Source organism: Cupressus sempervirens, chromosome 9 (assembly GCF_028749045.1).
Source record: "Cupressus sempervirens isolate cs-2001-9-10 chromosome 9, ASM2874904v1, whole genome shotgun sequence".
In the NCBI taxonomy this organism is placed as follows: domain Eukaryota; kingdom Viridiplantae; phylum Streptophyta; class Pinopsida; order Cupressales; family Cupressaceae; genus Cupressus; species Cupressus sempervirens.
Genome location: NC_143126.1, coordinates 58,968,400 through 58,986,096, shown reverse-complemented (window position 1 = coordinate 58,986,096; position 17,697 = coordinate 58,968,400). Strand labels below are relative to the sequence as shown.

Below are 17,697 nucleotides of genomic sequence, written 5' to 3'. Positions count from 1 at the left end.
CTAACATCACCTGACGTAGGGATAGGTAGATTCAGGAGGAATTAATCCAACTCAAACTAGCAAACATCCCCTACTTAGAGTTACACGTGAAAGTAACATACAATTTCAATAAAAAATAGAGAAATAGAGACCATATTCTACACAACCATATTCATACAATCAAAAAATGAATCCAAACATGCCTAGTTGTGAGGCCTTCCAAGTTACGACCATATCCAAAGATTTATGAAATCAAATTCAAACTTGCATCTAATCTTCTTCTCTAGGATCTTCTCATGATTTATACTCTACCTCATACCATCCTAATGATTTCCTACATCAATCCAAGCTCCTTATATAGCTAGCTAAGCCACAAGTTGGCTAGTCAAGCAATTAAATGCATTATAGCTCCTCCTTGGAAGAGTAAACCAAAACTATAGAAAATATTTATCTGAATGAAACTTAATACCAAGCCATATTGAGGTCCATACATGATCTAATAACATGGCCCTATCTTAAAAATAACCCATTTCCTCATACAAAACTATGCAAGACAAAAACCCCACATGTTTTTGCGAAAACTATCTGAAAATCAATGTCCAAGGTTAAAGGCAATATCTCCTAGCTTTGATTGAATTAGAACTTTTCCTTTGAAATAAAGGTATTATTTTAGGTACCCTACAACTTGTTAAGTAAAAATAGGTTGTTTCATTAAAGATTAATGCTAATCTATCTTGAAAGTCACACACAAAAACCTATCATGAAAATTGGTAGAAAATCAATGCAATAGAAAATAGCCATATCTTTCAAACCATGATGAATTAGGGCTTTCTCCTTTAACCATAGATATTATTCTTGGCCCTCTTCATACCTAAAATTTCAAGCCTTTTACTCATTCCACGAAATTAGTTACAATACGTGCAACAAGCACACAAAATACATAAAATACAACTCCAATAGCAATGCTACTTTGCAAACAATAGACTAGTAAATAATTTTTTTTGGTTGATGCAAAGTTTCTCCAAGACCCAAGATGCTCTTGCATTAATTTAGTGGATCATTTTATGGGTACCATCCCCATTGGGGTTTTCCCTTGGCCAGGGTTTTACTATTTAACAAAATATGGTGTTAGGATTTCTCTTAGTGTATGGTTATTTTTACTATTCAACATTGTTAGTGTACTTTCATATGTAAGCTATAAAGTAATTAACAGTATCCAATTTTGCGAAAAAGTTTGTAAAATACTGTTTTAACCTTGCCCCCCTCCCCCCTTATTAGTATTCCTTATTTTGAACAATTTTTATTAGAGCACAATTACTTAGAAGAGGCTTAACATCCTAACTAAGATCCCTATGGATATGGAACAATTGCAAAAGAATCTTGAAGAAGCTCTTGAGCAGATTGATAATCTTAATAAAGAAAGAGATAATCTAAAAGAAGGATATGAAGATGCAAAATAATATATTGGAAAATTAAAAGACGAGATTGATCATCTAAAATCTAGAAAGGCACCTAAAGATCAGATAAAAGATAGTGATGAAGAATCAAGATTTAAGAAAGAAAATGAGATTCTGAAATGTGAAGTGAAGATCATTGAATTAAATTTAAGTTTGAAGAAAGATGATCTAGCAAAGTTGAGTCAGATCCAAAATTTGAAAATATAGATCTAAGATCATATCTTACAAAAGTGACATTTGAACATGAATCCATCAAGTTGGAACATGCATAGCTTGAGAAATATAATACTACTATGAAAGGAGAGTTAACCCAAACTAAGAAATAATTAGAAAATTAATATTCTAGTAGTGAGAAAATTGATGAGCAACTATATTTTCAGAGGCCTTGACAAAGAAATATGAAGCAAGAAAGGAACTCAATCCATTTGTTGAACATTTTGAACATAAAAAGCATCAACAAGATAATATTGAATCAAGTCAAACTAAAGATGCACCAAAAGAAGTTGAGCAAGCATGTCAACCTGAGAAAAGTGATCAAACAAAGTAAACAAAGCAAGTGCAACAAGTGAGCTATGGTTGATAAAGAGCCAAAAGGGTACATGTGTCTATATCCAAAAGAATGAGCAAGCACGACAGTCAATCAAGAAAAAAACGGTTAAGTCTGGAATCACCAATGAAATATCCAAAAGTAGAAAGGCATGAAAATAACAAGAAAAATGGTTGTCGCAAAATTGTTCCATCAAGGAAAAAATCAAAGATCTCTCAAAAAATCCTACCTTGGAAAAAAATGGTTGTTGCAGAACTCTTCCATCATGGACAAAATCCACAATCTCTCAAAATATCCTGCCATGGAGAAAAATGGTTGTTGCAAAATTCTTCCATCGTGGAATAAATCCAAGATCTCTCAAAATATCCTGCCATGGAGAAAAATCTTGCCTTGGAGAAAAATGGTTGTTGCAAAATTCTTCCATCATGGCCAAAATCCAAGATCACCCAAAAATCTTGCCTTGGAGAAAAATGGTTGTTGCAGAATTCTTCCATCATGGAAAAAATCCACGATCTCTCAAAATATCCTACCATGCAGAAAAATGGTTGTTGTGGAATTCTTCCATCATGGACAAAATCCATGATCTCTCAAAATATCCTACCATGGAGAAAAATGGTTGTTGCAGAATTCTTCTTATGCACACCATCAGAAAAATAGAATAGAAAACAACAATCAACATATATTCAACATAATTTGTGCATTAATTCACATAAGTTTGAGAACCTTCAATGATCCCATAATTTGTCCTTCTTGTTTCATAGATTAATGGTCAAAGAGGTCTTCTAGAGGTTACTAATTCTATGGAATTGATCTTTTATGTGAAATAGATGTGAGAAAAGATATTAATTAAGCTTCACCAAACAATTGTATCATTAAACATAGAACAACTTCAATTAGAAATTATAGTCATGAGTTTAGTTTCAGGTCTTGAAGAAAGTGAAGCATCATAAAATAATGAAACAAATTTATAGAAATGTAAACAACAAAGAGTGGTTTAAGACTAGTAGATGATTGCAAGCATCCAAGCTATTTGGTTGATGAAGAACTACTGTAAAGGCTTTTTGTGTTGAGAGTGACTTTTGCAAACTATTGAATAGAAGATGAAGGTTATGCAAAACAACATGGTGTTGTTCCAATAAAACATATTTTGGACATTGATAATAATCATTTTGTGCCCATTAGTACAAGGAACTTGAAATTTTATTGTAAATCTACAATAATCAGATTTGCCTCAGTTTTAGTTTAATCCTAAATCTATAACAATCATATTTGATTTTAGTTTTCATTTAACCCTACACCTAGAACAATCAAATTTTGAAATAGAAAGGAATAGCAGTAGGATTTGAGAGATTAAAGGCATGAATAAAGGAGGAATCATTCACAAATTTAGAGGATGAGGGGGATAGAAGAGTACAAGAAAGGAGAGTGTTATAGGGAATTTCTTTTAGTAATGGTAGATATCTAGTCCAATGAAAGCTAGGCTTGGATCATTTTTCCACTATTTGACTCACCAAGGACATCCATCAATTAGTACTAAGTTCTCCATTCACCTACCAATTTTGTAATTATTTTTCTCATTACTATAATGTACCTTAGTTCACAATAAAAAATCATAGTTATTTAATTCATATGCATCAAATATTAAACCTTGTATTTAAGCTTTCCCCACATTAGAATTTGTTACAGTATTCCTTTATAGCTAGATAATAGTGGAGAAAAAGCACAGAGGAATGTTGAAGAGAAGAGGCAAGAAGATTAGAAAAGAAAATTTTGGAAGAGGGAGATAGAAAATAGAGAGAAGAGGTTGCAAGGTAGGTAGAGGAAAGGAGGATATTAAGACATGATAAGTTGGTAGCTAAAAAAGTGAGTGAAAGAGAGGCAGTGGCTAAAAACAAGCAAGAAAGAAGACGAGGTAAGGAGTTAGAAAGAAGAAGGAAGGAGAAGATGAAGGAGAGGAACAAAGGTTTGTGTAAAGATAAATATCAAATTGATGTAGAAGAGGTAAAGAAGAAGAATTTAAAGAAAGTGAGAGGAAGTATGAATTTAGATAAGAATGTTGACAAAAATCCTACAGAGGCTAAAAAATTTGTATAGAATCTTATTGGTTATAACTTATAGTAAAGTTTAAATCACATTTTTTGATAGGAGAACAAGAAATATTAATGTGTGTTGCATTTCCTTCATTTAAAACAAAATTTTCTATTATGATGTGAAATGGAAAATGGTGCAAGGTGTTATGGTGGTTGCTAGAGGTGTCAAAATTGACACATTATACATTGTATAAGTTAGATGCATCCTTTTTTCAGCATAAAAGTACTTCTATGAAGACTAATAGAAACATTATCAATCTCTTTAAATGATGCACATGGACCTATTCTCAATTCTAAGCATGTGCCACTAACAAATCCTCATGTTGATTTATTCCTTAGATAACCTTCACTTCTGTAACAAATCCTCATGTATATTTATTCCTGAGACAACCTTCACTACTATAACAAATCCTCATGTCAATTTATTCCTTAGATAACCTTCACTACTGCATCTCACTCATCAACCTACTAAACTCGCTCATGGACCTGCTAAATTAATGTAGACACTTGATTGAACTTGCAAGTTAAAAATTTGAAACAATGTTGTTTTTTAAGAATTATTACTCATTAATAAACATAACTAAAATGGTAGAATGGTAGTGAGGTACAATTAAACTCAATTCATAAAAAAAAAATCTATAACAAGTTCTTTTTAATATGTATTCCTTTTGACCTTCAACAAGAAGGAATTATTTTCCCATATGTCTCTAAAAACTACTCCTTTACAAAGAGTGCACTCAATATATACAACTGACCATCTTTGGTGGGTGAAGGTAATTCATAAGCAATAAAGTAAAAACATTCCTTTTCAATTCAAGTAATTGATTGTATAAGTAATTACCACTTCCACAATCTTGAATCATCTACTAGGTAATGCAAGTCTCATGATTTAATTCCAACTCTTCAAAGTAGCATGTATGCACAATTGTTCTCAAATGTCACAAAAGATAAAACCAACTTCCAAGATTAAATAGTAATAGTTTCGTGTACCCTTGATTCTAATGAATGTATTTAAATCAATATACAGTGAAAATTGATACTTTTACCTTGCTTCTTTAAAGAAATACAATAATAATCAACTCTTTATTATCATTTAAATGATGAGTTAGAAATTTTGTCCAACAAATGATCAAGAATTATGACTTGATTGTCAAGAAATACCACTTAATTCCAATTTAGAAGTCATTTTCAGATTTCCACATTGTAACATGTCTATTTAACTTTATATAAAATACTTAAGCCCACAAAGTAACATTTTTGCAAGGACATTCAACCACTGTGAATACTTATGTATTCAAATTTTATTCCTTTGTAATGAAGATAGAAATGAGAAAAATGTACATATTCTATTCCATGAATAATATTCCATTCATTTGACAAAAGTAGGAAGTATATACTTTTGAATAAACATTTCCAAAATATTTCCATGAAGCAACCATGCAAATTTGTTGTAATATGATTCTTATTAGATATGATAGTTACTTCAGCGTATACTAGTACACAATCAATAGTATGCATAATTTGCACAATGAATTAGATAGAGATATTAAAAAGAAATCTAAATTTGGCATTCAATCAAATATCATCAAATAATGTAGTAAATCTCTAGTAAAGAAACAATCAATTCTTTCTTTCTAGTGCTCTACATTGATAAATATATGATGTAAGAATCCTATACAATACAAGAAAATAAGTTAATTCTAGATATCCTCTTCTCTCTACAAATATGATTGAAATGCATATTAATTTCCACCAAAGGAAAAGAAAGGTTTCACCTTTTGATGTGAGATTTTCCACCTATATTTTTGCATGAACAAGAAACAAAATAGTCAACATCCAAAAATCATCAATAAGCACAATAATATTATCATAATAAAATTCATGTTTCAAAACTACTTTTAAAAGAGAAAATTCTAAGTTCCTTAAGTTTTGATAAATAAGATAATGTTTGTTGATCAATGAATGTGGGCTAGTAGTTAAGATAAGGTATTGACATATAAATGACATAGTTTAAAATCGTTTAGGGCCAAGATTTCTTGACGTGAGTTTTGAAAATTTGGAACTTTACCCTTAGAAAATTTGAAGGAATTAAAACACAAAATTAAAATAAATTACTTCAACATTTATGATTAGACAAATAGAGGTAGAAATATTTCCTAATACATTTTCTTAAATGTTTTTAAAATTTTCCTTTCTATATTGTACACTATTTCTATGTGCCTTATTCTTTGTTTAAGCCAAAGTGACTAGGAGAATAAAATGCACTTATTAGAGTGAGTAGCATACTCAATAAATTTTAAAGAAAATCATACCTATCAAGTTTTTTATTTTTCATGTCCTATGTTTCAATTTTCTTCACTTCTAGTGTGGGGAATTCATCATCTTTTACTATAGGCATGTTTTTAACCTAAAAGAAAGGTAAAATCAAATTGAGCCTTAGTCAATGACAAGATTAAATATAATGATCTCTTATTCTCATAATAAAAATCAATAGAATAAATAGAAAGGCTTCATTCCTTGATAGAGTAACTAATCTAATTCCAAGATAAAAGCTTCCTAGTGTTTTATGTTTGCAATAGGTCAAATGATAGAATGCATATGAAATTTTCTTGCTAAGCTTGAATTGCTAAAAAATGATATTCCTTGGTTCATTGATGTAAGTTAAAACACAATATGAATGGGAAGATTACTCTCTATTTTTCTATACTTAAGAATGTAAAACATCTCCATATAGTGCTTTGTCCCATGTTGCCCTTGATTTGATACATGTTTCGAAAACTCATATAGTGTCGTAAAATTTATTATCTTTTCTAAATAAATCTTCCATGTGTAGTTACATGATACCATTGAGCATTAGTTATAAACATGCATTAGCTCTATATGAACAGTAACTTGCAATGAGCTAAAGAGAAAATAGGTTGGTGTAGCTTCCAAAGATGCCTTGAAGATTATGCACATGTTCTCATGTTAATAAATCATTATATATTATAAAAATGCACTTATACCTTTCATATATGCATTGAAACCCTCCATTTGATACAACATTCCAAACGTTCGGGCCTGTTCTAGATTTTTGGAAAGTTTGCAATCTTATCATTGGGTTCATCCCCATTACTTAGAGGTTCAATATGGAATCTAGAAACACCATCAATAATAATCTTATTAGGGCCACCCTTAGAAGTGGAAAATGTTGGTAGGCCACATGTTAGTGCCTCAATTATAGTAAGTCTAAAAGCCTCATAAAGAGTAGGCTACACTTGACAAATAAATAAATTATATTATATCACTCAAAAGAGTAATCCTTGGCGTTCAGAAAAAGTATCTAGCATAAAGGTTGCTTCATAAAATAAAAGCATTATTAGAGTATTTGGAACAATCACATTATCAAATTTTTGGATTTTTTTTTTTTGTTTTTTGTATATTTAGAGAATTCCTCTTACCAAAGCTAGGATGCTCTTCTATATTTAATTTTCTAATTTGGCATATGACCTTTTTAACATAATTCCCTTCAACTTACATGTTCTAGAAGAGGAGTGAGTTTTTATTTTGTCAAAGTATAGCTTTTGTGGGAGTGACTATCCCAATTAGGGCATAAACTATTTAAATTTGCTAAAATTGTAAATCCTAGTGATTCTTAACCCAAACAGAAAAAATATAACTCAGACTATGAAAATCAAGAAGAATTGCATTCGATGATGAAGAGGGTCCAATTTTTTTGTAAATGTAGCTCTCAAAAGCACATAAACATGAGATTCTTAGCTCACCAATGGTTGAACCTATGTTGGTTGGAAGGAAATGAAAAAATAATAGCTTGAGAGTACCATTGCCTTCTTTTCAAGTGACTAATCCTAATCATAAATTTCTTTTTTCTCTGGGATTATATGCCATTTTAGTAAGGGGTTTTAAGCCATCAAAACAACATTTCAAGAACTTGGGATATTGCATGGTAATTTGTGAAAACATGTGCAAAGAATGAATATCAAATTTTTCTTTTAGATATATGGTTGTGTAAGTGTAATTTTACTATATCATCTTATTATAACAACATACCTGTATAAAAGTTCCCTTTGTATCCGCTATGTATGGGTAAAATTCTTCATTCTTCACTCTATCAGTCTAAGCATATATCCACCTAAATTGACCATTTAAATTATACTACTTAATAAGGCCATGCATGTTTTCAAATTCTTCCATATTTTGATTTTAAGGGGTCAATAAAATGATCAACTATAACAAGATTCACCAGGTTCCTCAGTCTATTGCTCTTTCCAAGCCACTCTACTAGACCTATCATATTTTTCACTTTATCCATTCTATCCATGGAGAAGATGATTGGCTTCTTTTTGTCACTAAGAGAACCCCTGTATCATTGGGAAAAAAATAAATTTCACTTATTTTTTTTAAAGCTATAGAAGTGGAAAACACATATGAGCTAATTTATGGTCAATTGGTTTGCAATTTGTATTAATGTTATACAACATAGGGTTTTATATGACATTTTTGTTTTCCAATGGGATAATCCTTTTGATTATTACCTATTCTTGACTATATGATAGAAGACACCAAAGGAAACATAAATAAATCTTAAATGTGTGCATCATTTTTGTCTAGGTTATACAAGAGCTTTTCAATAGATTCATGGAAATGATTTTTTCTGTAAGGAAAATAAATGCTCATATCTACTCTAGGGGATATAATATTGAATTTGGGAATGAAAACATCAATACCAAAAACTACTCAGTATTCACTAGAAAGTGTGAAGGCTTGATGACTTTCATATTGACCACTGGTCTCTTTGCTACATCAACCACAAAACAAGAGTTTGAAACACTTTAATTAATAATGAAACAATTCTAGTCTTCAAACTATACATCAAAAACAAAGTGGATGTTATGAACTTCCCAATAAATCTCAAGTTCAATTTGGGCAATCAACACAAAGAAGTGCTTAACCCAAGTTTAAACATATCAACATGGTCTTTATTCACATGTATTTGCCTTTGAATTATATGATAATCTTTTATTATATAATTTTCCTCATATGATGGTATTTACATGATAATATTTCATAATATGATGTTCCTCATATGATGGGAAACAATTCATATTTTAGTGGTAAATAATAATATTTATCAGATTTTTAATGAAACATTCAAAACATTGAAAGGAAATTGGAAATATTTTTGAATTTTCACTATGTAAAGTTGAGAATTTGATAATGATAATATTTATAGAGACTTACTAACATGTTATTGATCCTTAATATTTTTCACAGACATGATCATTATCCATGAAATTAAACAACCCAATATTTGCAAAATATGAGATGCTCAAAGAAAATAGATAAAAAGTAGCGAACTTGACCTTCCTATAATGTCTTGATATGTACTTGTAATGATGAAATCAGCATGATTGAAGGGAGGAACTAATGGTTCTATCAAGGTTAGTGGCTTCCATATTTTGATTCTCTGGTAGGATCACCCAACACTCCAAAAAGTTTGACTCATATGGTTGATGGATTTTCCTTTTAAGCAAAGAGTCTTTGTACAACCTTAAGTTTTGGAATAAAATCTAATAAACTAGGTAGTTCTGTACATTAAAGCTAGATATTAGTTGGCAAGATTCCTATTGTATCAAGAGGTCTTCAGTCAAAATAGAACACTAGATATTCTTGGAACATGATGAGTTGGGCTTGGGGTAAAAGTAATAGCATTGCTTGCAAGGATGCCTCTAGACAACTGCCTAATGTAGGTGATTCTGTAGGGAACATGGATGGTGGAAATTTTGGAGGGAAACCCAACATAAATGTTGTAGACAAAAACCTAGGAATTATACTCTAACAACCACCTATAAGCTTCACAGTATATCTTATGATTATTTTATTTATATGTCATATGCATTTTCTACATTTTAGGATATGGTTTAAATACACTAAACAATGAACCATATCATAGTATGATAGAGACTTCATCACCATCCTAGTGTAGATTGTAATTTCTCTTTTATTACAAGAGATGATCCTTTTCTTGATGGTGCAAAGATGTCAACTCCAAATTATCATTTTTTGGGTGATTTCTAGTAACAATCCCACAATGTTTTAAAGAAGAAACTTCCAAACAAAGTAGTATGTAGTCTCCTAAGCAGCTCAAGTGAGCATCTATCTATAATAGTAGTATAGAATGCACTATATCATCATAGGAAATAAAAGGTTGAATTGAGATTCATTTAGGGAATTAAAAATTGAGATCCAATCACTTTGAAAAAGGAAACACCCAATTTTCCTTCAAGAGCAGAGTAATTAAGCACATAATTTCTATGGTTAAGAATACACAATGAATTTCATCATAGGAAAGATGTGTACCAAACCTGTATGCTTTAGAAAAGGAAAATGAGGAATGAACAATAATGCAAAATGAAATTAAGAGTGCAAAATAACTTCATTACTGAGAAATCATCAAACACGCATGATGTGGTACGAAGCGAAAATAATCTCTACAAATATGGGGCATAAGGTAGTTGATCAATGCATATGGTAAACACCATTCTACCATGATATAAAAGTTCCATAACTCTTCATAGGTCAACTCTATTAGTAGTTGGGAACAAGAGTAGGAGGCCATGGCAGGTCTGTGGAAAATGTTGCACAAAGGAAGAAACAAGGTGTGACAAATATGTCATGACATCCATATCCCTAAGAGAGCATTATTCAAAAGCTGAGCATGCCTGATTGACACCTGAGACAGGGATTCCAACTTGGACGGGACAATTCCTAGTCAAGATTCCCATAGTAAAAAGCCTAATCAACTAATAAAATGTTAATGGATCAATATTTTTTCCTAAATATATAGTTGGTAATGATACAATGTTAATTTATAATTTATAATTATAGGTATTTGAGATTATTTTTAAAATTTTAATTAAAATTATTATTATTGTTTATATTTATTAACAAATAATAAAAATACTAAATATAAGATCTCTTATTTTTCTAATAATAGAAGATATTGTTAATGTATATTCTCTTTTTAAATTTCTATAATTTTACAAACCTTTTTTAATTTTTTTAATTTAAAGTTAATTTGGTTTGTTATATTTGTTTGTAGGCTTAATACTACTGCAATCACCTTTGATTAAGTAAAGATTAAATTTTAAAATTTTTAACAATAACAATTAAGAATTTATTGTCTTGAAATTTTTTGTTAGATTTTCATATAGTTTATATGCTATTTTTTTACTTTAAAAAATGTTCAAAACTCATTTTCTTGGTGCTAATTGGTTGAAATTGTTGGGATCTTATAAGCCAATTAGTAGGAGACACTATAACTCAATCTATTTTATCACATCATTATGATTAAATTTAAATTAAAGTAAAAATATGTCATTCTTCATTCTACTATTAATTTCTAAAGATTTTATTTTAAAATTAATTACAATTATTTATCTATAACTTTACTTTAAAAAAATCTAAATAAAAAATGTTGCTTTGATATATGATTTTATACCATTCTTAAATTGACTATTAGAATTTTATTTTTAAATTCATTATGATGTATAGTTATTATTATAAAAAATAAATATTGAAAAAAATTCAACTAATTAATATCTCTCAAAATTATAGATTTTATAATATTTGTTTGTGCCATAAATATAGGCAATGACCAAAATCTAACTAGTGATTGAATTTTAGAATTTTGACCAATCAAACTTCAGTAATATTTTTACAATATTAGATTTTAAAAATTTAATCAAGTTACATGCAAATTGTTTAACTTTAGTAATTTACAAAAATATATTTTTATCAATCTGATTGGTTTATAAAACAAAGGAAATGTGTAATTGATAATTAAAGTTTACCTATTATAATTTTATTTAATATTATTGAAGTTGTCCAATAGTTTTTATTTTTTCTTGCCTTATGTTTTAATTTTTTTTATAAAAACTATACTAGCTTATATACATATTCTATATGTATAAAATAAACCAAGAGATATCCTTTGCATATATATAAACTTGTAGCATTCATGATGCAATGTGTTTAGCACAATAGATTCATTTGACACTAAAGCAATTTGTATCTTGTATCTAGGATAAATAATTTAGAAATATCATGCAATGGAAAAGTTTAAAAATATCTTATTTTCCTATAAGCATTTTTAGATCTTGAGTAAACTTTTTAAAAATAAGATATTGAAAAGTAATAAGTTGTTATATATATTTTATTTAAGTATTTACTAGAAGATTTTTTTCTAATATTCACATTAAAAAAAGAGAAAGTTTTTCACTATTTAGAAACATTTTCAATTTCAATTTAAAAAGTAAGAAGTTTCTTTATTTGTGTATCTTTCTTTATTAGTTCTAGCAAGTGGCTCTTCAATATTTGCAGTATTAGAATTATTTAGAATAACTGAGAGTGGGGAGTGAATCAGTTATCCAAGGTCCAATGATGTCCAATTAAACTTTTTCTACAAATCCTTGATGACACATAATTGAAATTATGATGTATGCAATTGAACATTAAACAACCATGAAAAGTAAACATGCATCACACCATAACACTAAGGATTTGATAAACCAAAAACCCTCCAAAAATTAGAAGGTAAAATTGGAGTGGGGATGATACCCACAAAATAACTGCACAATTGATTTCAACCACTTCTGATGGTCTGCCCTGTTAAAGGCTACAACACATTGTTAAAGGTGACCTTGTTAAAGGATTCAAGAACATTCAACTTGGAACACCACCCTGTTAGAGGATTTACATTGAGCTGTTAGGCTCACCCAAGTCCATGAGATTTTCAGTCACCTTCTCAAAAGAATCTTTCATCCCTCTCTAAGGATCTCCTATTCTCCTCCTAAGGATCTCTTTACCCTTCTCTAAAGGATCTCTTTATCCTTCTTCTGGAGATCTTCTATTCTTTTCCTGAGGCTTATCCACCTAGCTGTTAAGCTAACCTAGCAATTTAGGGTTTCAATATCTAATACAATGGTATGAAAGTATTAGAAGGGTTTAGAACTGATATAGATTTGCAACCCTCACTGTGCAGATTTTAGATCACTTCTTAGTTCTCTTCTTTTCTTGGCTTCTTTCCTTTGCAGTGTAGATAGCTTGTTCACCCTTCAAGATCTGTCTCCTTGAGTTCTTCCACTTGTTATGCCAATGCAATCTCTCTGGCCACTTGATCAACTCAGAGTCTTGATGCTCTATTATTACTCCTCTAGGCTTCTTCACATGATCACACTTATGATCAATTACCTCTCTTGTATGCACATTTGATCTTTGACCTATAACTCCTTATAAAGAAGTTCTGTACTCGATTTCCTACTCAAATCTTAATTTTCTCTTGAGAAAATGATATTGTTTTCCCTCCAAATTGTTTCTTCTAGAAACTTCATGATTAATCCATTTGTATTCGCCTTTGATTGATTTGCATGGATTACATATAATTCTGTGACATCTACTCATCATTCATAACTTCCAACTACTTCACAAAATTTGATGTAACAACCTTATCACTGCTAATCTAGTGAATCTTGTCTTAACAAATAATGTAGCAACTCGGCATTATTGGTTTACAGCTGCTTGACACCTTCTGTGTTACTTGGCTTCTTAATGTCATTTACTGATGCTCGGCACCTGAAGCATTTTGGCTTTGCTCGACACTTGAAAACTTACTCAGCACCCATTATCTTTGCTACTACTCGGCACCTGAAGGATTTTTTGTTACTCAGCATCTGAGTAATCACTCGACTTATACTGAAATTGAACTTGCTCGACTTCAACTGAAAATTTGTTTGGCTCTAACTAGGACTTAGTTAATCCTTGTGTCTTAGAGTATGTCATCAATGCACTATTTCATCAATGGCTTAACTAATCCTTATACTTCATTACATCATCATAACTTCAACCTTTTCTCTAGGAATCTTATTGATTGCCACCTCCTTGTCAATAAATTCTAATTAATAGTACTTGGATCACTAAAGCAATTGTCATTCTTGCAAATAGTAAGTTTGACATCAATGACAAAACAATGATTCAAAAAATTCTTTACCAGTTCCATTATTCTTCATTCATGATCTTTTCAATCATTTCCAACATGTAGTTACACAATTAAATGCAAGCAAGCATCCTTCTTTATAATTGTATGGCTAGATGCACAAACTATAAATTATTACCAATTCTTAAAATATAAATAAGTGCGACCTATCAACTCATCATTCTACTAGCTCACCATTTTATAAAACATTCAAGTAAATGTCAAATTTTATTAAAAAAACCAAATGGTTACATTGATGAATGCTTCGATTATAGAAAGCCTCTTCACTTAATTATATGTAAAGATGTAATATTTTTAAATGTGCAAGTTCCTACATTTAATTATAGAATTGAAGTAAAAAAATTGTATATTAAATATTGATAAATTTATTAAAATTATAATTTGAATTTCATATTTAGCTTTAAAAAATATTATTAAATTAAAGAAATCTATTATAAAAGTTTTGATGGTTAGAATCCTTTCTTGGAACCCAAGGGGACTTAATAGTCAGTTGAAGCAACATATGCTTAAATTGGCTTTACAAGAATTCAAGGTGGATATTATGTGGCTTAGGTAGAGAAGAAGAATGCCTAGAATAGTTGAGATGACAATATAACAAATCTTGGCAGGGTGTGACTCCATACCAAAAAAAAATCATGAATTGCTGAACACACATTTGAGAAAGCCAAATGCTTCCATTTCGATCAGAAAACTCACTTATAGAGGATAACATAACGGAATTCATACTTAAATATTACACTAATTGAAAATTAAATTTAGAAAAAGTAAGTCAATATTAACTATTGAACATGTAAGAATTTTCCTAAGGTAAAAATTTACCTAAGAACCAACAACTCAAACACAAGCACACAATAGACCAAAGAGAGAGAGAGTATGATTAGAATGAAAATGTATTCAATATGCCACCATAGTTAAGATTACACTAGGAGTTCCTATATATAAACGCCTTTGAGATACATCTAGAATGCCTCGTAATCAACACCATGATGTGTCATACAACCAAGCACATGTCCACCAGATATGGGTTATCCTCCATTAAGCACAAAAGTAAGTGCAGTGATGAGAGGATAAGCCTAAAAGGGTGTGACACACAAAATAGTGTTGTAGACACCATGTGCTTAAATAGAGTTGTGTACTCCTGTGTTATCTACATGACAACTCAAAAAGGTGCATTAACTCCTAAGTGTCTGACAAATAAACATAATAAAATAATGCAAAATAATTAAATAATGCATTAACCTAAGTAAACTTAAGTAAGTGTAATAAGTAAATACTTATTTACACGAATAGAACACTTATAATTTAAGAATCAAATCTTAGTATGTGATGTTTAAGGAGTAGGTTGCAAGGCTAAGCTTAGATTTTGTGATCTTGTTTATAAATATTACTAATTTAGAAAGTACTATGGATGCTGCTACTTCTATATTTTTTCACAATTGTTGTATTTATTTTGAAAGAGGCAAGTCCACAATTATTTTGATCTAATTTCTTGTTTAATGTTAATGTACTATTAGTAATAGTTTCCTATTAATCTTATTTTACTACTACAAATATGAAAAAAATTTTAACTTAAAAATCTATCATTAATATGTGATGTTTATAATCAAGACTAAAAATAATTAAAAATAATAATAATAATAATATCACATCAAATCACATCACATCACTAGAGCAGGGTATAAAGACAATTTTTTAGACAAATTTCTTAATGAATTGTCTTAATCTACGACAATACAAAAATTTTTTATTGTCTCAGATTTCATCTTTAACTATGTTTTAAATTATGTCTTAAAGTATTGTCACTATAAGACAATATGAAAAAATAGTAATTTTTTCTCTTTAGATACAATTTACTTTCATTCCAACTAGTGTCTTTTGAGGGACAATAATGTTTACATCCAACTATTGTCTCTGAGAGAGCTTATTAAAAAAAAATATTAAAAATATTTTTAAAATTAATATCTTTTTCTTACAATTTCAACATCTAATATTTCTAGAAAATAGTAGTACAAATATACACTATAATTATTTTCAATATCTAATATAAGACATTAAACGAAGTAGCAACAAATTAACTTGGCAAGAATAATCATATTAATTAATTTATTCCAATGTTTGTTTCTTACAAAATAATGTGGGAGTTGGTCCACTACTACCAATAAAGTACACAATAAATATATATCTCATATCCATCATTGAATAATAACATTGAGTTCCTTTAACTCTATAGCCTCATAATGAAGTAGCTAGGCTGACCCAAAAACCATATTACATGTCCACAAAGTTTAATACTATAGTAAAAAAGATCCTTATTTTAAATACATATTTTTATGAAAAAACACTAAAACCATAATGAAAGATCTCAAAGAGATTTGTGGGTTACAACTCATAGTTAACATGATCAAGCTCCCTAAGTATGTCTTTCAAGGTAGCATAAAACATCTTTTTCCTTAACTTTATAGCTTCATAGTGAAGTAGCTAGATTGAGCCAAACATCATATTACATGTCCACCAAGTTTAACGGTGTAGTAAAAATCATCCTTACTTTAAATCCATATTTTTATGAAGAAAACCATAAGGAAATATCTTTAGATATTAGTTCATAATGATATGAATGCCCATCTCAATGAGTTTTGTGCCTCGCAACTCATAGTGAACACCATCAAGCTCCTTCTAAGTATGTCTTTGGAGGTAGAATAAGACATCTTTGCCTTGATATGGGATGTAGTAGAAGACCTAATGATATCATTAAAAAATTCACCATATTTAGATGTTGAAGATGGACATAAATATGAAATGTCTCTAGTTTAATTGATAAGGTAGAACAAATTAGGTATATGACAGAGTAAAAATTTTTGATCAAAACCATGGTGCAATCTCAAATGTTTCCTAACTTCATGAAATTGATTAGAGGAGATAAAATTACCATCCATTTAGCATAAATTGTAATGCCATAAACTTCAATACTCACCTTATTTTGGATCTTGAAACTTATTGTTTCAAATATCAACTAATGCACCATATTTACGTATGAAATGCATTCATAGAAGAAAAATCAATGAAATGAAAAAGAACTAACTAGACAATGAAGAATATATTTCTCTTATAGAAGTTGTGGTAATGTGCCCCATGGTTATTATTACATTCTATTCTATTACAGGTAAAACAAAGGGCAAAGCCTATAGCTTTAAATCGTTCATCTTAACAACGAAAGCTCCAACATTTATTATACCATACCCATCTAATTTTATGTATGTTGCTGCATACTACTTGCTGTTCTAGGATGATAAAAAATAGACCAACATTCAGAGCTAGTAGTATGTTGATGAGTCAGAAGAAAACATTATATGTTTTACTTACCATGCAAGCAATGGTTGCTTAACTTTGACCTTTGCTTCTACTTTTTTATCATACCTGAAACCACTAGAAAATAGATTTATGGTTCCCAAATAAGTAATTCTTGAGAATATGTTATTTTGGTTGAATCAAAAGCTCAATTTGTCTAATTTGATAGATACAGAAACGAAGAAACACAAAATATCCAATAGTTAGTAGGTTTGTAACTCGTAT

At 29.7% G+C, this 17,697-nt stretch overlaps 1 pseudogene; it reads right to left on the bottom strand.

Moving 5' to 3' along the window:
- Nucleotides 1-5,693: 5,693 nt before the first annotated feature.
- LOC149537627 (sucrose synthase 2-like) lies at nucleotides 5,694-10,858 on the bottom strand (annotated as a pseudogene).
- Between the last annotated feature and the right edge of the window lie 6,839 nt (nucleotides 10,859-17,697).